This window comes from Tursiops truncatus, chromosome 6, assembly GCF_011762595.2.
Source record: "Tursiops truncatus isolate mTurTru1 chromosome 6, mTurTru1.mat.Y, whole genome shotgun sequence".
Taxonomy (NCBI): Eukaryota; Metazoa; Chordata; class Mammalia; order Artiodactyla; family Delphinidae; genus Tursiops; species Tursiops truncatus.
This window is the reverse complement of record NC_047039.1, coordinates 65573980-65589470: the sequence shown is the minus strand read 5'-3', so window position 1 is coordinate 65589470 and position 15491 is coordinate 65573980. Positions and strand designations below refer to the sequence as shown.

At 43.6% G+C, this 15491-nt stretch overlaps 1 protein-coding gene and 1 long non-coding RNA gene across 3 annotated transcripts in view; one reads left to right on the top strand and one right to left on the bottom strand.

Moving 5' to 3' along the window:
- TJP2 (tight junction protein 2) overlaps positions 1–5717 on the bottom strand; it is a 140522-nt gene extending 134805 nt beyond the window's left edge. Inside the window, exon 1 of the mRNA XM_019934735.3 lies at positions 5559–5717. The gene's annotated coding sequence lies outside the window, so the exon portion shown is untranslated. The remainder of the gene's footprint in view (positions 1–5558) is intronic.
- LOC117312633 (uncharacterized) overlaps positions 4831–15491 on the top strand; it is a 127930-nt gene continuing 117269 nt past the window's right edge. For both annotated transcript variants that reach the window (XR_012332538.1, XR_004527010.2), the window contains exon 1: positions 4831–5144. This is a non-coding gene — a long non-coding RNA (uncharacterized lncRNA). The remainder of the gene's footprint in view (positions 5145–15491) is intronic.

The window sequence follows — 15491 nt, the reverse complement described above, 5'->3', positions numbered from 1 at the left end:
TTTAGGGCAACACAAAGGTCCTGAAATTGATTCTGGTGATGGTTGCACAACTCTGTGAATATACTCAAAATCAATGAATTGCACACTTTATAGGTGAATCGTATGCCACGTGAATTACATCTCAATAAGACTGTTTTTTAAAGAATGACCTAGAAGCTAGAAGAGAATTACAAACAAACTCAGTTAAGTAAAATGTGTGAGGTACCTCAGATGTGTGGCTTCTTCTGTCTCCTTTGCGTTGTAAATTTCTCCCAAATGAAGGTAAGACATTTTTATTATCATTTTACAGTTTACAAGCATTTTTATAAAAAAGGTCTTTCTGAGTCCTTACTATAATCTTAGGGGGAGATAATTATTTCCCTAATTTTACATTTAGGAACACGGTGGCTCCAAGTTTATGAGGTTTATTCCCGCTCAGTCAGCTGGTCAGGGTAAGTATCAGTTCTTTTGCACCTGAATTCTGTGCCCTTTCTTCCACACTGTGTAGCATCTTGGGGTGCCTCGTAAATACCATCAGGTTGATATGCAGAGATGGTACTGCTGACCGGTCTCAGTAAGGAGAATGCCCAATGCTTTTTCCGGGAGCTGGACTAGCTATGCTAATGCTACATTCAAGCCACGTATAGTCTAATTGATCACTCATGAGAGGTCTTGTGGTACCATGGAAAGAACACTTTGCTGTCGACTCCTTTGCTCTTTTGGAATTTATTTCAGTTTGGGCTCATTTTTTATTTGCTTCAAAGCCTAGAGCAGCTAGTACCTGATGTTCCAAAAGATTTGAATGAAGAACTAATGAGGACTTCCCTGGTGGCGCAGTGGTTAAGAATCCGCATGCCAATGCAGGTGACACAGGTTCAATCCCTGGTCTGGGAAGATTCCCACATGCTGCGGGGCAATTAAGCCTATGTACCACAACTACTGAGCCTGCACTCTAGAGCCCGCAAGCCACAACTACTGAGTCCACGTGCCACAACTACTGAAGTCTGCGCGCCTAGAGCCCGGGGCTCCACAACAAGAGAAGCCACAATGAGAAGCCAGCGCACCGCAATGAAGAGTAGACCCCACTCACCGTATCTAGAGAAAGCCCGCGCACAACACTGAGGACCCAACACAGCCATAAATAAATAAATAAATTAATTAAAAAAAAAGAATTAATGAATACATAGTTTCTTGGAGGTGAAAGGGAGTTAGTAGGCAGGGATTTATTATTCTACATGGAAGGACCATGGAAAAGACCATATTCTACAGTAGGAAGGCCCAGGTTGGCTTCAGTCTTCTCATCTGTAATATTATAAAAAAAGAAACACCTCTCTCAAAGTCATTGTAAAGATTTATTGAGAATATATATGAAAATGCCCGATTCAAAATGGGCACTCGACAAAAGTTCATTGATGCTGGATCAAATAGTCTAATACCTTGATACCTTAGGGAGACCAGTGGGTTTTTCTGCACATTCAGGATTCTGAACCTCAGATCTCAAGAATGAAGACCAACATCAAAAAGTGTTTATTCAATTTGCCAAACTGAAACAATGACTACCTAATTTTAAGGAAGAATTCATCATTAATTTTATTTCATGTTTAATAGAAAATTGTGTTCTCTTGTACTTTCAGATTAATTTCTCAATATCTTAGTTTGCATGTGTGTGTGACTCCCAAACCTAATTATATATCGGAATCACCCAAGGTGTTATTAAAACCTACAGATTCCAATGCACGGAGTCTCACTCAGAGAAGGTCTGGAGTAGTTGGAGAGGTTCCATTTTTACTAAACTCCCCAAGTGATTCTCCAGGCATCACTGAATTACTGATAAATCCATTCACCAAACACTTTCTAGGAATGTTTTCTCCTGTGTGGACTACAAAATAGCATTTGTTCACCAAATAAAACACTGAACTATATTGCTATTTCGAAGAGAACACAGTGGAGGAGGGGAAACATTTTCTCTTTGCATTACCATAATAATAATATTCTGAAATTTTGTGAATGCAAGAATATCATGAAAAAGGAGAATTTTCTGCCAAATCTTGCCTATCTGAATTATCTTCATTCATCATTTCAAAGGGACTTTTCAATCAAAGGGAGCTCTAAGTTCCTTCCTACAAGGTGACAGACTCATTCTGATGAAAGTCATAAGACAAGAAAAGTCAAGGGTCTTAGAGAAAAAAGAATTTGGGAAGAATTTTAAGGATCTGCCACTATTCAGCTACTTATTAAATCTTCCCAATATCTCTGATCACTTATGTATTCTGAACCACATTCTTGATCTATAACAATGCCTTTGTTAGATCATGAATGAAACCATTTTTATTAGCTTGCCAATTCACATTTCTGTTCTCACTGAAAAGCATGTCCTCAAACCACAACCTGGATAATTTTGAGCAGATGCAAGCAGATTACTTTCAGTATTACAAAGCTTTCTATAAATTAGGAGTTTGGGATTAACAGATACACACTACTATCTACAAAATAAATAAACAACAAAGACCTACTGTATGGCACAGTGAACTGTATTCAATATCTTGTAATAACCTCTAATGGGAAAGAATCTTAAGGATATACATATGTGTGTAAGTGAATCACTTTGCTGTACACCTGAAATTAATGCATTGTAAATCAACTATACTTCAATTGAAACAACAACAACAAAGCTTTTCTAAATTATACAAACAGTTTTACAACCAGAAATAATGTTCTTGGACCATTAGACTCACTTAACATTAAAGCAGTAACAAAATAGATTGGGGTCTTTTAGAAAATTATTTCAAATCTTTCTTCCTCCTATATATACGCCAGCAACAACACTTTTTCTTAAGCTTTCTTTCAACTACTTTCAACAATGAGTTTGGATCAGTATTAAAAAACAAAAACAAAATGCTAAACTCAATGTAAACACGACCCCTAAAATAAAGCCAGTTAAAAGAAGCACAGAGATTTTACCAGTCATCTGCACCTAGTTAATTAGTGCAGATTGAGCCCTGGGTAGTTCCATTCCTTTTCAACCAGACCAAAGAGGAAGCCCTCATAGTTTCAGGTTGTCTCCATTAAAAGAAAGCACATGCACTTTAAGAATCTGGAGTTAAAATGCCAAGTCCACCAGGCCAGTGACCCAGGAATTTCCAAACGTTTATTAATATTCTGAGAAGATGATTTTAGTTTTACTTTACATTCCTGTTCAACCTTTTCTGTACCCTACAGAAAATGTCATTAACAGTATCCGGAAACTCAGGGGCTGGGAAGAGCGGGGAATAGGGTATTCTTTAATGGGTACAGAGTTTCTGTTTGGGACGATGAAAAAGTTCTGGAAAAGGATAGTGGTGATGGTTGCACAACATTGTGACTGTACTTAACGCCACTGAATTGTACTCTTAAAAATGGTGGTTAGGGGGCTTCCCTAGTGGCGCAGTGGTTGAGAGTCTGCCTGCTGATGCAGGGGACACGGGTTTGTGCCCCGGTCCGGGAAGATCCCACATGCCGCGGAGCGGCTGGGCCCGTGAGCCATGGCCGCTGAGCCTGCGCGTCCGGAGCCTGTGCTCCGCAACGGGAGAGGCCACAATAGTGAGAGGCCCGCGTACCACAAAAAAAAAAAAAAAAAAAAATGGTGGTTAGGACTCTGCGCTTTTATTACTGAGGGCCTGGTTCAATCCCTGGTGGGGGAAATAAGATCCCACAAGACGCCTAGAGGGGCAGGAAAAAAAGAAAAAAAATGGTTAAAATGACAGTTTTTATGTTGTGTGTATTTTATCACAATAATAACGATGAAAGAATCAAAGTACCTAGAAACAAAAAACCCAAAGGCTTAAGGAGCCTGGCACCTGGGGTGGAGGTGCTGTGACCCATAAAGCTGTAGTGTGTTTGTCCTGGTCTGGCAAAACGAAGGTTCAAATGTAGGACTGGGTGGACATGTAGGGAAATGTAAATCACTTCTTCAAACTGGACAAAAAACTTCACCCCAACATAACCCTCTGCCAGTCTCAAGCCTTAATATGCAAAGGGTCCCCTGGGGACCTTGATTGAGCAGTTCTGGGTAGGTCTGAAGTCCTGTATTTTTAAAAATTATTATTATTATTTTTTTGCGGTACGCAGGCCTCTCACTGTTTTGGCCTCTCCCGTTGCGGAGCACAGGCTCCGGACGCGCAGGCTCAGCGGCCATGGCTCACGGGCCCAGCCACTCCGCGGCATGTGGGATCTTCCCGGACCGGGGCACGAAGCCGTGTCCCCTGCATTGGCAGGCGTGAAGTCCTGTATTTTTAACAGGCCCTCAGGTGATATCGCTGTTGCTGGACCTTGAACCTCACTCAAAGCCGCAAGGCCCCAGCGCGTTTGACGTAAAGACAGTCACCCTATCAATCTAACCCTTTAGAACCACGGTTCCCTCACCGGGAAACGTGGAGGGTTGATCATGTGTTTCAGAAGAATTGGCTAAGGACTTAACTTACCTCCCAACCACAGTTTGTAAAAGTGCGCTGAGAAACTTGTATAGAAGGCCTGACTGAATGGAGCCTTCTAAGAGAACCCACTCACCCCGGGACTAGCAAGCAGCCGCAGCTGATAAGGATAATTGACAGCGGCAGTTTCGCAGAAAGCCCTCAAGCCGACTTCAAAACAGTCTTGAAAACACCCTTCTCAACCTCGAAGAATGCCTGGAATTCAGTGGCCTTTATCCAACATAAAGATGTCCAACTCAGTTTTGACTGAGTTCCCTATAGAAGAACCTCACAATGTAGCCCTTGAAGACTGACAACACCCAGCATGTTGAGAAGCTCGGCCCCTTCCTTACTAATGGGTCAGAAAGTGCAAAAAAAAAAAAAAAAGTTCCCTCAAACTCTGCCGAGCTGGGAGCACAGATCTCGGCTCCCGGGCTGCGTGGGCTGACAAGCATCTCCGGGGTTCTCAGGTGTGCGCACTTTCCAGGCTCCGCGGCTGAGACTCCGCCGGCAGCCCAGGCGGCGCCCACCTGCTCTCAACTACCCAGCGCCCCCCTCGGCCCGCGTAAATCCAAGCCACCAGATCCTGCCTCCTCCAGATACTGCAAACGCTGACTGCGCCGACAGAAACTCAGAGGCCCTTTGAATCTGGTTCAAGAGAAGCTCAACAGAAAGTGAAACAGCTCCCATCCCTTGGGGGAGAAGGCTCCAGGCCAGGTAGGAAAAAGAAGGTGGCTCCCAGTCCCCTGTAGCTGCCCCAGCTGCGCGCCCAAACCCACTTCCAGAATGGTCCCCAAGATGGGGAGGCAAAAGTCAGTTAAGCATCCCCAGAAAGGGAAAATAATCAATGCCCAATAAAGTCCAGCCCGAATCCACAGGGGCATGGGGTGACAGAGCATTTACTCACGCTGCCCCCCACCTCCGCCCCCATGAAGGACCAGGGGGCAAGCGCCCCGCCGCAGCCCGCAAAGCCCTCCCCCGCCAGAGTCGGGACCGGAGGGAGATATCCCGGGCGCTGCTGGAGCGTGGAGGCTGCGCCTGGGGCGGCTTTTCTCCGGCCTCGCGGAGGGCAGCGCCGGGACGCCTGCGGGCGCTCAGTGGCCAGCGAGGGACCGGGAGGAGGGTACTCGCCTGGAGGCGGGTGGCGGCCGCAGTCGGCGGAGTCGGGGGCAGGGCGAAGGCGGCTCTGACGGGCGCCTGGGAGCCTCCGACGCGGCGCCGGCTGCTGGGCCGGTGTTCTCTGCGCTCCCCGCGCGCGTCGCCGGCGGCGCCTCGCGGAGCCGGAGTGCTGGAGGCGGCCCAGCGAATGGGCGGGCGCGAGTGGCCTCGGCCGCTGCTCCTGTGTATTATTGTGACTCAAGCTATTTCCTGTTTGGAGGTTTGGGAGAAAGAAAAAAAAAAAATCCAGGGTGGGGGCAGGGGGATCGGGGCGGCGGTGAGCCAGAGAGCGGCGGCTTGGAGGAGACGAGGGTGGGCAGCGGCTGTCACCTGCTTATTTCGAGCCCCCGAGGGTGCCTAGCGCGCGAGCCGGAGGAGAAATGTAGTTTATTGCAGTGCTACTTTGGGGTACTGGGAAGGACAGAGGGTGGCTCACACACGCCACCCAGCGTTGGGGTAGGGGCTGCGGCCGCAGGGACCGCTTGGTCACTCCAGCCCGCGCGCCCACTCCCCTGCCTCTTTCCTTCTCTGTAAAACTGCCGGTGAGCTTTCTTCCCCCCGAAGGGCAAGCGGAATTCGCTGTGCTGCCTTCTTTCTTCGTGACCTGGTCGGCTTTTCGATCCCTTCCAGGGGTGTGAGGAAGGAAGGGGTGAGCGTCGTTCCCCTTTCAAAAACTACGGGAGGATCGTTGTGGACCATGTGGGTGTTTGACTGGTGGTATTGGCGGGGGGGTGGGGGGGGTGGGGGGGATGGGAAGGCAGGTTAATTATTTTGGTGGAAAGTTAACTTATATGATCAGCTTCCGTTCCCCTCCTCCACCAACCTCACCCTTAGCCGGATCACAGGGTCTGAGGCCCCAATCCGGAAATACCGGTTCCTCCCGCTGGGACAATAGGTGAGGGCGGGAGCGTTAACCCGAGGGCTGGCTTAGTCACCACGGGAATCTCTGCTCCGTTGGGAGGGCAGAATCCTCCTAGGACCCAAGCTTGCAACTGGCAAGCAGGTGCCTCTTCCATTTAGTCTTGTTAAAAATCCTGGGAAGGTTATGGGGACTTATTGTTTAATGGGTGCAGAGTTTCCACTTGGGATGATGAAACAGTTGTAGAGATGGATGGCGGTGTTGGTTGCACAACTATGTGAATGTACTTAATGCTCCTGAATTGTGTGCTTAAAAATGGTTTGAATGGTCAATTTTATGTTGTGTATTTTACTACCAAGAAAAAATCCTGGGAAGATCATACCCTCATTCATTCAAGACAGCTTTGTTTATGATTGCCAAGCCCCCCTTCCCTCTTCCTGACACAAACGTTTGCCAGAAGTAATGGAATAAGTAAAACTAAAGTTCATTTAGTTTAGACTTTGGGGGGGGGGAGTACATATCAACAAGTTATTCCAAGAAGTGAGTAGATTGAGCCTAGAGGACAGTACAGTTTTTAAAAAGATGAGCAGTAGTTTGTCAGAAACATAGTGCTGGCAAGATGAATAAAGGTGTAAATAGTGTCTTACTGTTTATCTAAGAAAGCAGGAACACATAGATACATTTGCTTATGTATTTTTTAAATGGAAAGATAAATTATTAAATGGTTACTTATTTGGGAGAGATGAAACAAGATGGAAGGTACAAGGAAAGAGGCTAGACTTCTCTGACTATATCTGATTTTGTAGTTTTGACTTTGGAATGATGTCAATTTTACATAATTATGAAAAATTAAATCAAAAATTTAAAAAGCAAAATGCAACTAATGAATGTAGTATCGAGTTGATGGCTTAACCACGTAAAGGGAAATTATGTGAGGTGACTTTAAAACACAATTATTTGACCCTACATCCCTTAGGAATATACCCTAAGGATGAAGAGAATGTTAAAAAACAAAACAGAAACAGCTTTTCAGTAATCACAATGTTATTAGTAATTTATGTTAGTGTTTTTAAGAATCAATGTTTTTCAGAATAAAAGAGATAAATACAAAATCAAGTTAAGCGATATTAAATTTGAATTGAAATTATCATTTAGAACTCATGATATACTTAAAAAATGTTTTTCCAAGGTCTTTTACTCAAAATGTCCACCAAACAGTGACCAACCTAGTAGGAGTAAGCACTCTTAGATCCCAGATTGTAGTCTCTAAATAGCATTTTTCCCTAAAAGGAACTAGACCTACTTGGAGAAGTGATTTATTTTAGTTTAAAGGTAAGAAGTACCCAAAATAAGACTGGAGCATCTTGTCAATTCAGAAAGCAAGGAAGCTATAAAAAACTAATAGGTTCACATGAAATGGAAGCGGAAGCCAACCTGTAGAAGCACCCACTGGCTAAAGTGGGATAAAGTTGAGCATCAGTAAGGAAAGTAACTGCAATGAATTGAGACATATCAAATATGTATATCTCCATGATTCACGAGGATACTTAAAAATGGGGTAAAAAAAACCTGATTGGTTACCTTTGCAGATGCAGTAGAACTAATTCATTATTTTGAAAGCTGGTAAATTGCAAGAGAGAATTACACATTTTACCTGCCTCTTCTGGACTGTATCTAACACTTCATATGTACCACTTCAGATCTTCTTTGCCTCACCTGTCTCTTATTGCAGCCACTGCTGCAGCAGTAAGTTCTACGTGGGCTCTTTCCACCTTCATACAGGAACAACCCAAATAACCTCATCTCCTACCTTCTACCCCAGCACTTCCCTGTTAATGCCAGTGTGGAGATCCATGGAAACTATCTAGGTGCCTATGCGTACACCACCCTGAAGGGTGCGTGGGTTAATGTTTCGTGGTCTAACCTAAGACTAGTGGGGGATAGAAGCTGATAAATAAATATTCCTTCCTTTTCTCCCAGGACGAAGTGTCCTGAAACTCAGTCTATATCACTTCTCAGAAATCAAGTCACAAAGAATCAACCAATCGGGTGCTTGAAGCCGCAGCCTACCGGGCTTGAATTGGCTCTCTCGGCTTCCCCCACCCCTCACTTCTTTCCCTAGGACCATGCTTCCAATAAAGCCCATGTCTCAAGAACTCTGCTTCCTGGGAAACCCAAGCTAAGACCTGTACAACCTGTATCTCAGGGTAACTAAATAGTTGATGAGGAAATTATTCTAGCAAATAAATAAGAATATCAGTATTTTCCAAAACCCTATAAAATCATGGATCAAGGCAATGGTCATCAATGGCCACTAATCTCATAGAAAAGATCACCAGACGTTATGTGCGATATGATAGAAATACGCAACACTGCAAATGACACATTCTTGCCAAAAAAGAGCAAACCTGAATCTGATCAAGCTCTAGATCCAACTACCAGTTTAGAGGAACTACTGGAATAGAGGAATGTGTTAATGCTACTAGGGGGCATGATCAACAAAATCCAGAATGTGAGAAACTCGAAAAGACAAATGACCCACTTTCCTCAGAAAGTAGCAAGGCATTAAAAACGATGGGATAAGAAACATATAGATTAAAAGACTTAAGTGATACCAATAAAATACAACATGTATTTCTTGTTTGGGGCCTGATTCAAAATGGCGAGATATTTGGGGAAACTTGATAGTCCCTAAGTTAGTAAAATTTTAGGGAAATTTTTTAAATATTTTAATCACATGCCACTGATTTAATCTACTGTATGGAGTTGGCGTTGCTACTACATGTGTTTGGGTGCCATACACACACACACACACACACACACACACACACACACACACACACACACATATACAGACACACACAAAATAAAACACCTGTTTAATTTCTTTCTGTATCTGAAATGAAATGAACATTTCAGAGAAGACTTGGATTCTGGATTTTCTTTGAATGTGTTCAGGTGGGAAGAAAGGGACTCTGGCTGGCACAGCTGGTAACTGACATTCTCTTTGTCTTTCCCACCCACTCTTTTCGTTCTGGTTATAGGCTTTATGTATGCCTTTGTGCTTTCCTGTAATCAGCAAAACAGCATTTTCAGCATATTCAGTAATAAATATTTCCACTCTGAAGACTAAACATTGCAAAATCTGCTCTTAGAAATAAAAAAAGACACTTCCATGGACCACAGGGACAGTACTCTGAAAAATGGGACAAGAACTCTGGGTTCTGACTCAGAACTCAGCAGAGGTTCCCTTCCCACCACTGACACCAAGTCAGTCCCATAGAAACTGTCTTGCCTTCCCGGGAGACAAAGCCCTATTCTGCTGCCTCTCGTGACAGGGAGCTCTTGTATTCTGTGTCCTGAGGTTCTGAAATCAATACTGTGCTTCACCTGTAGACTGGACAGACAGGATGGGGAAAGGGTCAAATCACAGTCTAAAGTGGGGCACTTGCCTTGGTGAGATAGGTGTTTATGGGCAATAGGTGCATTATCGAGCCCCAGAAAGAGCCTTGTTTCTAGTTTTGACTTTGCTACTTGCTGCCTGTATGATCCTGAGTTTTGTATTTTTTCCAGTTTTATTGAGGAATAATCATCATACATGACTGTATAAGTTTAAGGCATAGAGCATGATGGTTTCATTTACACATATTGGGAAATGATTACCACAATAGGTTCAGCTAAAATCCATCATCATGGATATCGATATCCATCATGAATATTGATACAATAAAAAGGGAAAAAAAGTGTTCTACTTGTGATGAGAACTCTTAGGATTTACCCTTTTAACTTTTCTGTATATCATACAGCAGTGTTAGCTATAGTTAGCATGTTGTACATTACATCCCTAGTATTTATTTATGCTATAATATTTATCTTATAATATCTTATAATAATATAACTGGAAGTTTACCTTTTGGCCATCTTCCTCCAATTCTCTCTGCAATGCCCCACCACCCAGGCCACAAATTTATATTTAATTTCCTTGAGTGTAAACTTCAGTCTTTCACTCTTTGACCTGGCAGCTCCATTTCTAGATACCTAGATACCCCACAAATATTTACACACATATTGAAAGAAATCTGTTTAAGAATGCTTATTCCTCTGTGTTAGAATAGCAAAAAATTAAATGCCACTAAAAGAATGGCTAGATAAACAATGGTACATCTGAATGATGTGCTAAATGTATTTTGGTACCTTTCAGGGTAGTTTTTTGTATGAACTATTCAGAGGTTTGCTTTGGTTCCAAAATGAGTATCCAGTTAATCAAAGTTACAGATCCCAAACCCTAATTCTTCTTTAGGCTTTAATTTTACACATTTTTATTATTCTATCTTGTAAGTCTAGCTTTTATTTTCACCTACAAAATTTTATTATGTTATATTTGATACATACAAAATAATATAAGTACCATCTATGTAAGCTTGGGAGCATATAATAAAATGAATACAGGAATCCACCACACTGTTAATCAATAGAACATTACCTGGACTTCCCTGGTGGCGCAGTGGTTAAGAATCTGCCTGCCAATGCAGGAGACACGGGTTCAAGCCCTGGTCCGGGAAGATCCCACATGCCACGGAGCAACTAAGCCCGTGAGCCACAACTACTGAGCCTGGGCTCTAGGGCCCATGAGCCACAACTATTGAACCCACGTGCCGCAACTACTGAAACCCATGCACTAGAGACCATGCTCCGCCATAAGAGAAGCCACCACAATGAGAAGCCCACACACTGCAACAAAGAGTAGCTCCCACTCTACGCAACTAGAGAAAGCCCATGCATGGCAACGAAGACCCAATGCAGCCAAAAAATTTTTTTAAAAAAGATAGACCATTACCAGTGTTTTTGATTATGCCACATGCTTGCAAATCTTACTCACCCCGCATCCATTTCAAGGTAATCACTATCCTAATTTATGCATTCATGAAAAAAAATTTTTTCTACCAAGACATGTACATCTTCCTAAACAATATATTGTTTGGATTTGCTAGTTTTTGAGCTTTATAAGAATAGAATCACACTGTATGTAGTCTTCTGCAACCAGCTGTTTTTCACTGCAAATTATGTTTCTAAGATTTATTCAGCTTCTTGAGTATAGCTATATTTCATCCAATTTTATTCCTGTATAATATTCCATTTCTATATTTGATTTTAAGTTTTCCTTTGCATCAAAGGATGCCCACCCTCTAGGCAGATGATTACTTTCTTAGTGAACTTTAAGGAAAAGATTTCAGACCATTTCAGACCATCAGAATTTGCAGGCAAAAAGAGTGATTCTTCTTTTCACTCATCAAGGAAATACATATATCATCCCCTGTCTTTGGGGATAAATACATATATCATCCCATACTTTGCCTAAGTATGTCAGAGATGCATAGCTACCAGAGAAATACAGCTGGGTGGAGCTCACTAAGTATCATTTATGCTTATGCCAGTCACTCCAGAATTTCAAGAAGGGGTAGCCTTCTAGCCCACATCCCTAGGTTACTAATTCTTCTGCTCATAGAAATGTGCACCTTCCACGCACCTGAGAAGGTTTTATATTTCTTTGGCTCTTACAATTTGTAAATGTCTTTTCTTCCTAATTCTTAAGACCTTGGGACTTAATGAATCCTGCTTCTTTCCATATACCTCTCAACTTAGAACCAAACAACTCTAGCAGATATTAAAATGACAGCCAATGAAAGTGGTAACAGTTGTTGAATCTAGTGGAGCGTATGTGTGTGTTTCCTATACCAGTCTTTCCACTATTTTGTATGTTTGATTTTTTTCCTGTATAAAAATTGAGGGAGGGGGATTGAATTGAATTCTGATGTCTTTCTTGGCTTTGTCTGATTTGGGGGTCACAACTTTTTAAGCTGTTTCTGCTGACCGACTGAGGAGCGCTCTCCATCAGTTAAAAGCAGTGAGCTAGGGGCTTCCCTGGTGGCGCAGTGGTTGAGAGTCCGCCTGCCGATGCAGGGGACACGGGTTTGTGCCCCGGTCCGGGAAGATCCCACATGCCGCGGAGCGGCTGGGCCCGTGAGCCATGGCCGCTGAGCCTGCGCGTCCGGAGCCTGTGCTCCGCAGCGGGAGAGGCCGCAGCAGTGAGAGGCCCGCGTACCGCAAAAAAAAAAAAAAAAAAAAGCAGTGAGCTAATCTATATGAGCCAATATGCAAAGTTCTTCCAGACACGTTGCTAAAAAAAAAAAAGGGCAAGTCACAGAACAATACATATGGTATGAACCTGCTTATGCAATAAATACATGCACATCTATATGCAAATGAGTAGAAAAAGGGCTGGAAGGATGCTCTGCATCTTGGCAACGGTGGTCAACTGGAAAAGTGAGTGAGAGAAGCTGTGATTTAGGGGGAGAGGTGAATGGTGGTGAAGACAGACCTGCATTTTTGGGGTACTGTTTTGAATTTAATTAAAAGCAAAAGTAAAATGAATGCATGGGGTGGACTAGAAAACCTGCCAGCCATCTTCCGACTGACACTTGCCGTGATCCTAGGGGGATGGAGCACATCTGTCTTGAGGGGGACTTGGTGGGAGGTCGTGGTCATGGGGCTCTAGTGCTCTCTGAAGATTGAATGAGGCCAGCTGCAGCTCCGAGAAACAGGCCATGACTGCATGGGTCAAAGGACTGCTAAGTGCTCTTTCAACAGTCCTTACCCTGGCCTCATCCCCAGACACACCTGAGAGCAGGGCTGCTCCTGGGCCAAGGCCCTCCTCCATGGGGCCACAGCAGGCAGCAGCCCCACCTTCTCCCTGGGCAAAGGCAGGAACGGGGCAGGTAAACACCCCATGTGTGGCTGGCGGTCACAGTGTTGAGAAGCAAGTCAAGAGCCATGCTCAGCGATCACTGGGTTGAAGATTACTTTGATCCCCTTGAACACCCTCTGTAGTCGCTCTGCTTTGGCATGACATCTTAAGTCATCCAATTTACGATTCTCTGTTTAGAGCCAGGAGGTACCTCTAGATTCATAGTTCCTATGGCCAAAGCTTTGGAAGTTTTTCTAAGAAAATATCAGTTCAAGTAAGTGGCACACTGCCTGCCTTATGACATTCAACAGTGTTAATTATTTGGACTTTGACAAACAGCTCATAAAAATATAGTACTTTGTCTTGTCTCTAGTTTTAGTTAAGCTTCTGTTGAATATTAATTTTAAATATGCATGAAAAGCATACTTTCCCTGGGGCTGGAATTTCCAGGGAGATAGAAATATATAGAGATATGGATAAATTCATTGAACAACTTAGTAGAAAAACAAGGATGTGTTTATTTATAGTGTTTTGTGTAAAAATCATTTTTCTCGTGATGCTCAAATAGCTTTAAACAATAAACTAATAGTTTTGTAATAATTACAACTAGTATTTACATGTATAGATCAATCATAGAAGTTAGAGGCTGAGATACAGTTGAATTGCACCTGTGCTTATTATGCATCGGATAATAGTAGGGGTGTTAGGGACATGACCAAAATTATGAGCTCACATTTTAATGAGTATTTATTTGGCATAGAATGCCTGTGACCCTAAACTGATGTTATATAAGCATGTTAAGTGATAGAGGGATTCTTCTGCTTAAGTCAATAGCCACAATTTAAAAACACAACAGGGCTTCCCTGGTGGCGCAGTGGTTGAGAGTCCGCCTGACGATGCAGGGGACGTGGGTTTGTGCCCCGGTCCGGGAGGATCCCACATGCCGCGGAGCGGCTGGGCCCGTGAGCCATGGCCGCTGAGCCTGCGCGTCCGGAGCCTGTGCTCCGCAACGGGAGAGGCCACAACAGTGAGAGGCCCGCGTACCACTAAAAAAAAAAAAAAAAAAGAGACTTGGAGGGGTGTCTTCCTCTGCCAGTCCAGGAACTCTAGAGAGAGGCACACGGTACAGGAGAAAGAACATTGGGTATTGGAGTCCCCCAGACCTGGGCATACATCCCAGTGTGGTAACTTTCCAGTTGAGTGACTGAGGTAAGCTCCCTGGATTTACCTGAACCTGTTTTCCCTTTTAAAAATAAGGCTAATATTACCTGCTTCATAGATTGTTGTTAGTGTTAGAATTTATGTATCTACATACACAAGAGGAAAAACTCTAGAAGAACATTGTATCAGGATTATAATTGGCTATAGATAACAGAATCTCAGCCACAGTGGCCAAACAAGATAGGCCTTTATTTTGTTTCACATCATGAAATATCTGGAGGTAAACAGTTCGGGTTTTTTTTGTTTGTTTGTTTTTGTAAAGCAATTCTAAGATTAAAGCAGGGGACAAGAAAGACCCAACAACCACACAGGGGACAAGGGTTTTCCATTCTTTCTGCTCTGCCATCTTTGCCTGTGTTTTTTTTTTAATAAATTTATTTACTTATTTATTATTGGCTGCATTGGGCCTCTGCGGCATGTGGGATCTTCCTGGACCAGGACTTGAACCCATGTCCACTGCATTGGCAGGCAGATTCTCAACCACTGTGCCAGCAGGGAACCCCTCTGCCTGTGGTTTTGATCTTCATGGGTCCAAGACCGTTCCTCCACCTTCAGACATCTAGTGTATAGGGTAGGCAAAGGCCTGCACCAGCTGAGTCTGCCTATGAACTTTCCTGTAAGCTTTTGTGCTTACATAAGCCAAACGTAGCTCCTAAGGCTATTCCTAGTTCCACAGTCACACATACCCATACACACTCTAGCCTCTCAACTTTTTGCAGATACTGCTTACACCTGGCATAGTGACATATAATATGTGCTCAACATATTCATAAGGACTTCCCTCGTGGTGCAGTGGTTAAGAATCCGCCTGCCAATGCAGGTGACACGGGTTCAATCCCTGCTCCGGGAAGATCCCACATGCTGTGAAGCAACTAAGCCCGTGCACCACAACTACTGAGCCTGCGCTCTAGGGCCCGCGAGTCACAACTACTGAAGCCCACATGCCTAGAGCCCGTGCTCCGCAACAAGAGAAGCCACCGCAATGAGAAGCCCACACACCGCAATGAAGAGGAGCCCCCGTTCGCCACAACTAGGGAAAGCCCACATGCAACAACAAAGACCCAATGCAGCCAAAAATAAA